General features: G+C 34.0%; 1 protein-coding gene across 5 annotated transcripts in view; it reads left to right on the top strand.

Annotated features, from left to right (window-relative positions):
• Positions 1-8,427, top strand: part of Dlg1 (discs large 1) — a 502,336-nt gene that overhangs the window by 117,399 nt on the left and 376,510 nt on the right. The gene's annotated exons all lie outside the window — the stretch shown is intronic.

The raw sequence follows: 8,427 nt of genomic DNA, 5'->3' as shown, positions 1-8,427 counted from the left end.
AAAGCAGTGGTATCAACGCAGAGTACTGTCATGTAAAGGTCAACTTTAAAATCTTAAATGGAAATCCCCATTTTTTATTTAGTATTCTTGTAGCTTGCCTCGAGAGCTTTCCAAAACACTATAATAAACTATTTTCTTATTCAGTACTTTTTGAGTTATTTTATATTTTAATCTGACATATTTTGATATAAAAAATAAAATATTTCGTAAAATATTCAGTTTTGGATAATCTTACCGTAATACTTTTATATACAGAATAATGAGACAAATTAATTAGTGCCAAAAAAAAAACAAATAATTGTTTAAAAAAATACATTGTAAATAATTTTCTTAAAAACAATTTTATTTTTTGGCACTAATTAATTTGTCTCATTATTCTGTACATAGAAGTATTACGGTAAGATTATCAAAAACTAAATATTTTACGAGATATTTAATTTTTTATATCAAAATATGTCAGATTAAAATATAAAATAACTCAAAAAGTACTTAATAAAAAAATACTTTATTATAGTTTTTTGGAAAGCTCTCTGTGTCAGCTACAAAAGTATTAAATAAAAAATGGGGGTTTCCATTTAAGATTTTAAAGTTGACCTTCACGTGATCTTCAAATGATTTTCCAAGGTTAAATCATTGTCACCATCTTATGGCCCTCCCGAAACCAAACAACTTTTGTCTGAAACATTTTTCTCTTCCGAGCTTGGTTTTTGAGATATTTGCCTGAGGAGATTAAAATGGGACACCCTGTATATATATATATTGTATATATAAAATAAAAACTTATATTTACCTGGAGATGACCTTTCTTTATTATAAGCCATTGTCGTGTTTTATTGAATCAAATAATTGAAATGTCTACTATCGTCACTAAAAATGACATCGGCATTATGATTGCTTCTTGTTTGCATTTTAATCAAATTGTTGAGAATTGACGAATCGAAATGTACTATATCAGCGAATAAAACCTAGCCTCTTTTTTCGATTAGAGCGTCGACGTCAAGGAAAGCGCGAAATGAGATTCAATGATAATTAATAGCTCTTCCATTTGCATACGACTTCTTCGCGCTCTTAGTGCGCGCTCCTAGTAATAATTAAGCTAAGCCAAGTTTACCGGTCGCTAGCGGCACCAGCATCGTCTCTTATCGTTAATTCAGATTCATAAATTTCTCGGCGGTTTAATCGTCGTTCCTCGTGCGGGCGCATTTCGCGAACGAGCTCATGGAAGTTATACGCTCTCCGGGACGCTCCGTGATTGAGAGCACTTGCTCGTATTATGGGACATACTTGAGCGGTGATGCCGTGGACGCAATAATTGTCGCAATTATTTTCTCCGTGGGTGACCGCATCGTTGATGATTTCCACAATCGCGTTTCTGATTTTGTCGCATTGCAATCGATCCGTTCTAGTTCATACGTCGCGACAAGCGTTTCGAGCGATTAATATTCGGAGCAATAATTGAGGTCGCCGTAATTTCGATACGTCTGGAACTCGATGTTGCAGACGTAGACGCATGAAAATGGACATAAATAACAAGCGATCTAATGAAATGGCATTCGTAATGTAGGAAATGGCATTTAAATTATGTTAATACCTGTTTTGAAGTGGAATCATAAATAATAATTTTTACATTAATATTGGTTTATATAATAGCAATATCATAAATAAATTATAAATAAATATAAATAAATTGTAACACACACACATACACATGTGATTTCGGATGCGCCGATATGTTTTTATATATTCGAAATAAATATCTTTTTAATTGATATACATCGATTAGTGAACTGTTGGAAATGTACATAGATAATTCGAGACGTGAACTTCATATCTGACGAACTATCTCGTGAGAGAAGGTAGTGCTAATGGCTTCTGCCCGAACCGATTACGTAACCAAGCGATGAATAGGGCAAGTGTAGCGGAAAGGAGAGACCCCTCCGTGAAAGATAGGGGTAAAGTTCTCGAATAGAGTGAAACATGAATAGGAAGGGTAATTGAAAGTTCTTTACGGCTAGTGATGGAAACGAGACTACTCATGTTACATTTAATTCGCCAAAATTGAACTTTATCGAGATGTTGCATTTTTTTCTCTTGTGACTTTGAATGCCTTAACGGAGATCTCACAAGGTCATATGGCTTGACATATGCTCAACTTTGATATTCATTCCTTTAGGTATAATGTATGATAATAAGCTGTGTGACGTAACTGTTGCCATGGAATGAATACCTTGAAAGTTTTCCGTTGGTCTCTGAACTCAAGTCATTAGTGAGACAATTTTTTTTTTTTTTTTTTTTTTTAATTATGAGATTAATATATAGATATAACATACTGCAAGGATTTTTTGAAGTGAATCAATTAAAAAATTTTGAAAATCATTATTCATTAAAAAGTAAATGTACTTTATCATTTTCAATGATTCGACTTTGCAACACTGCAATTATATGTGTATATCTAAAATAAAAAATGATCAAAGGTAACAGAAAAGCAAGCCAATGGAGATTCTTTCGTGAAAATTACCTGAAAACTTTCATAGTTTTTAAGCGTCAATTTTGTAATATTCGCGTGGCCAATTCAAAGACGTGGTTATTGCTTTGTTAGAAATTTACATGAAATCGCATCGAATTTCCAATTGTTATCCACAATGCCTCGTCCGATGAAGTTTGAATGAAATTGAAACTAGACTGCTGCGTCTCTCTAATTGTGGTTGAATTATTATTAACGTCTTAGATATACTATTTATTTTAATAAAATTTATTTTAATAAAACAACTAACGATTCCAAAATCATCTGAGTCCTTTCTTTTAATACTTTTTTTTATCGACGTATATATCTTTCTTTGAATTTACATTTGGAAGAAAACATATTACAAAATATAAATGTTTATGGGATTGTAAAAACTAAAAAACTATAAAATCGACATTGTAAAAAATATTAGATTAAAATTAAAAACTTTTTTTGTTTTTTCGATAGTATGACATTTTTAACATACCATATCCTTTCTTCTTATTCGAGTATGTGATTTACGTCTTATTAAGGAATGCCATTTTAGAATTTTATTTCATTTAGGGAAATATATAAATTAAAAATATAATCTCTGCATCGGTCTTTATCTAAATTTTATATTTATTTACGTTACGGGATGCGAAATGTTAAAAATCGTAGAAATGATATCTATTTGATTATCTGAATGTTTCTATACATTATTATCGCCTCACATAAGTTTCTTTATCGACCATATGCGGAAAATGCGGCCGCACGATCATGGGTGGTGAGAACTATGTCAATAGTGACGGCCAACGCAAGTGACCGCGAACGAGCGAGCGGGTCACTGCGAGATATTTAATTGATTTAGGTGCTGAGAAACCAGCCGCCGCCTTTCCCATCGACTGTCGAGAATGCAACCGCCGGACGAAATTCCCGGGACACCCGGTGGAATCGTTTGCGGTCAGCAGGAGACGCTCCAATGGGAATCGGCATGCGGTCATCGGAGGATTACGATCCTTCCGTGTCCAAACCTCGTACTAGGTTTGTCTTAAGATGCGGATGCACTACTCCGCGTTTGCTTAATGTTACTGATTCAACATTGCTTATACGAATATTACCTTTCACAGATGAATATCATTCTTTTATTGATTTTGACTATAGATCATCAAACTCATTTAAATTTAATATATTATTAAGAAATAAGAATTTAATGCATTTTAATGCAATTTTTTTTAAAGAATTAACACGTGTGTGTTTTTACAAAATTACGTAAAAGCGACACACGATTATTAAAGTACCAAATAAAATTGTTTGAAACAGAAAGTGTGAATTTGCAAGCAAACTAACGCGCTAAGGATCCATTCTTCGAAGTCTCATAGCAATTTCCGTTTCATCGTTTTGGCGCAGAACGAGAGCCGGAAACGAACGAAAGAAAAAGAGGAAATGGTTGAATGAACACGAAAGACCATGTCTGGACACGGCAGTATGCCCGCGATATTCCGCGCACGTTTCCACGAAAAATTGACAATCAGAAATTTGTTAACTCGCGATGGAAGCACGGTTCTCGTAAAAATTGTTTTCTTTCGTATAGGAATCGGTTAATTCCACTCATACATTTCTTTTACGCTCTTCATTTATTTATTTATATTTGTTGTAAGACAAAAGAAATTTATAAAAACTATTTTTTTATCTTTTTTTGATACAATCGAATAATTTATATTTATAATTGAATAATTTATATTGAAAATGATTTATAATCTTGCTATTTGAATATAAAATTGTAATTTTCATTCGCCATTTTAGAATTGTATGGCCGCAGACTATCAGAAGCAGTACAGAAACAGAAAATTGAAAATGAAAAAAATGAGAAAAACAAATATAATTTTAGCATGTTGAATATGAATCGCACAATTAACAAAGTTGCATACACTATGGCTAATTAATTCTTTATTCTCATTTTTTTCGCTGTAATCGCTGTTTCTCACTTATCGCTGATTGCCGCGAATATTTGGAAGTCTTTGTTGCTCCCTTGACTCGCGTTCGCTCTCTTAAGTAGCATAAAATAGCTACAAAATCACCTGCCTTTTGTCCCGAGGGAAGCCAACAACCAAATAACCGAAGGCATTCGGTTGCGTTGTCATTTTCTCTTCGATCAGCTGGACGGTCACGTCCGCTGGAACGTGGGGCGACTCTGCCTCATGATCTCCTCGAAGCGATGACCTCTCTTAGACGCGGAATCTACCTCGGATCATAGCATATCCAACAGCAAAATGAGATGAAACCGTATTTTGCGGTGGAGTCCCCGCCAAGGATGAATTTGCTCGCTCCCGAGCTATCGATCATGAAAATAATAAGGCTCTTACTCTGCTTAAGGAGGGTCGTTTCTACGGGATCTTTTCGACAAATGCTATCGTTTTTCCTTTTGCCAAAGCAGACATCCATTTTAAAATTTCCCTAAGTGCGACATCCAAATTTGCTTGTCTATAATAATAATAAATAATAATAAATAAGAACTACAATAAATATAATATTGTATTAAATAATATATATGATAAAAATGATAAATATAATAGAAGCAATAAATTAAAGATGAATTACAGAAACTATTTCCCCTACGGGGAGGCTCCACTTCCGGAAGATATAACCTCTAATCCAAACCTATTTCTGATTTAAAACTAAAATTTGGTTTGGATTACGTTATATAACCCAAATTGTAACTTCTGGGTGGACTTTTTCGGGATGGGGGTTGCAGGGGGAGGGGCCCTGCTTCTCCCCCGCTCACGCGTTAAAGTCGTAAGCTTTTTTCAATAAAAAAATAATAGATTGTTACAGTATACACAAACTTTCTTCAACACTCCTCTGCAACATATTTAAGTGGCGATAAAATCGGTGAGGTATAACCTTTTATGCATATTTACCATACGTAAGTTTGTATTAACTATGATAATATAGGTTAATGTAGGCATTCGTTTAGTAATGCGGAAATGACAACGCTTATCATCTGCCACTTGCGTGATATGCAGTATACACACATAAATACATACAAATACTTAATTACATAATATATCCGAATCTGATTTTTCGTGATAGGGATCAGATTAATATAATAAGAGTGCCAAAGGTTACTGCCGGTCCACGTATCCAGAAATGAAATTTTTGATCAGATAGGGAGAAGGGAATAGATGGGAATAATTCTGAATTAAATTTTATAAAGCGACTGACAAGCTCATTCGATTGGGGAAATTCGAAATTGTCCTGCAGCCAAGTTTTACTGATACATCTCTCGAATGATGACGATAATTATTTACATATCATTACTACCGACTATTAATTTTATTTTTTTTTCTCTCTTTTATGGCAGAGACGATGATGACGAAGATGCGGGCCACTATTGGCGTCCTTTATTTTTGCGATATTGCAATCCCGCGATATTCGGAATGAACTTATAAAACTTGCGTAATCAATCGTGAAATTGCATGTGCTCTTTTACGTCGAATTCCGTTTCGCCGCCGTTTACAGAAGCACGTAAGACTTCCCGCAAATATTTTCCTTTCTTTGTTCTGATTCCCGTTGTGTTCTTTCTTTCCTTTTTTTTCTCATTTAAACAAGTTAAAAATTTTTCATCATAAAAAGTCACAAATTATTTCTTGTGAAGAAAACGATTTTTTTTTTTACTTTTGTTTTATTACAATGTTTTTAAATAATTTAATTAAAAATGAACTAGATAGAGAGATATACACGCCGCTGGCTATATAGAATGCGCCATTTTGTACGCACGGACGACGAGTTTATATTTCGCTAGCGTAGCGAGAAAATATTTTATGTCGTTTCTTAACCGAGCAATCGATAAGGTTCATGAATCTATCCAAACCTTTCGATGAGGAGATAAATTTTTTCGCGATCTCTGGCCGATTTTTTTCATCCTTTCTTTCTCTCCCTTTCTTTTTCCATCTCTTTCTCTCCCTTTTTCTCTTTCTCTGTCCTCAGTACGCTACCAATCGTTTCTTATCTCACGGACGTGATCTATCGATGGATCTCCGATGATACGTTCAAGTTTGTGCATACAGACTGTGCCAGGAACAAAGTAGAGCATCAAGATGCGGCAGCACGTGATTATTCGTATACTAGTATCTCTTTTTCGAAAATTTCACAATGCATGCGCGCATCACTATTTCAGATTATAACATCTCGCTTTTTATAATATTTATGATGTATCATATCGCGCAACATGCGAATCTTTCCGAATCAATTCGACAACTTTACTTATAGTTTATTGCTAGTTGAGAAATTTATTTCAATTGAATCTAATGAATTAGAAGCGATACTTTACGTAGTAACATTATTTATGGGAAATAATGATGAGAAAGAGAGAAAGGGAGAGAAATCTATGGCAATATTTACTTAAGTAGGATACGCTTTGGTATTGCGTATCTTGGGATATTGATCTTTTTAACGGAATATCCTGCAATTGACGACAAAGTTCAACGTCATTTCTTTTAACAACTAAAGAGAGACTTAAAGAAGATAGGAATGAAATTTTCTCTGTGCCAGATACAAAGAGAGAGAGAGAGAAAGAGAGAGAGACGTCTTTTTCTCTTCGTGGAAAATTATATAAAGAAAAGATGAAAGATTCTATTTTGTAATAATCTGAATCTTATCATTGTTGTAAGCTTGCGTTACACAAGAAACGACTTAATTATTCCTGCTGTCTGAATGAAATATCTTAATTTATTGCGAGCTAAATAAATTTTTTTTTTTTTTGGTGAGAAATGTCGGATTGACAAAAATAACACTTTTTCTTGCGAATAACAGAGAATAAACAGCATGTTATTTAAAATAAATATATTTTGTGCAAAATTGACATGTGCCACGTGTCGTTTAATTCGTTCGGAATTAGCCAAAAGTACACGTTACTTTCGAACACGGACTTAGGAATAGAAGGACGGAGCATAAGCTAAAGAGGGTTGGCACGTTCGCGCCGGGAGGAGGGGGGGGGGGGGTTGCTATATTTGTTCCTAATTTCACACATGATGAAATCCGTAGAATCTGTATATGTGAAATAAAAAGTTCAGGTCCAGTTACATCAACGTCGCGTAACTTAAATCTTAGCTTAACTTACTGTTTCGAATCGATAATATCAACAAATGTCAATGGTATAATATCAACAAAAATAATACTTTTTCATATTAATAAGAACAAAATATTACATATTAATAAGATTAATATAACTTTTTACCTATGCAAACTAATTTTGTAATATTTTGTTGCAATGTTTTTTTAAAATTTTTTAAAATTTTCGTTTATTTGCTGCGGAATCTATAATTGAAAACATCCTTGCATTATGTATTTTACCATCTTTATTCACCATTTATATATATATAAAAATAACATACATAGTGAAACATATATATTTTACTTTAACTTTTTATTTCGCTGCACTCACATAGTGACATATAGGATGTCACAGACACGTATCTATGTACGTGTTTATGTGTAAGATAGTGGGAAATAATATGGCGAAAAGCGGTTCCCTCCGCATACCTTAGATAACACCTTTGCCTAAACTAGGACTTTGGACTCTGTTCCTCTATTCCTAAGTTCGCGTTTTTGAATAATTAGAATTCTGCTATGAAACTGTCATATCACTGTCATACTAATGTCCGATTACAATGAATTATACAATCAAAATGCGCGCTCGATCATTCATAATACAAACATCAGCTGAATTTTATTAATCGATCGGAGCGGCGGGGAAGAGGGATTTTAGTTTCCTCGTTTCTATGTTGGAAACTACACTATGACAGTACGTTATGTTATGGAAACGCGCCGTCACATTGTCGCCGTCATCAGACATCACGTTGACTGTCGTGACGTTGGTTGGCGAAGACAATAGACACGACGAAGTACAATGTGTAGAGACGATATAACAGTCTCTGAGACAC

The sequence above is a fragment of the Polyergus mexicanus genome, unplaced genomic scaffold (assembly GCF_030449975.1).
Source record: "Polyergus mexicanus isolate NDT 795.1 unplaced genomic scaffold, iyPolMexi1.0 SCAF_11, whole genome shotgun sequence".
In the NCBI taxonomy this organism is placed as follows: domain Eukaryota; kingdom Metazoa; phylum Arthropoda; class Insecta; order Hymenoptera; family Formicidae; genus Polyergus; species Polyergus mexicanus.
The sequence above is the reverse complement of the archived record's forward strand: the minus strand, read 5'-3'. Positions and strand labels throughout refer to the sequence as shown.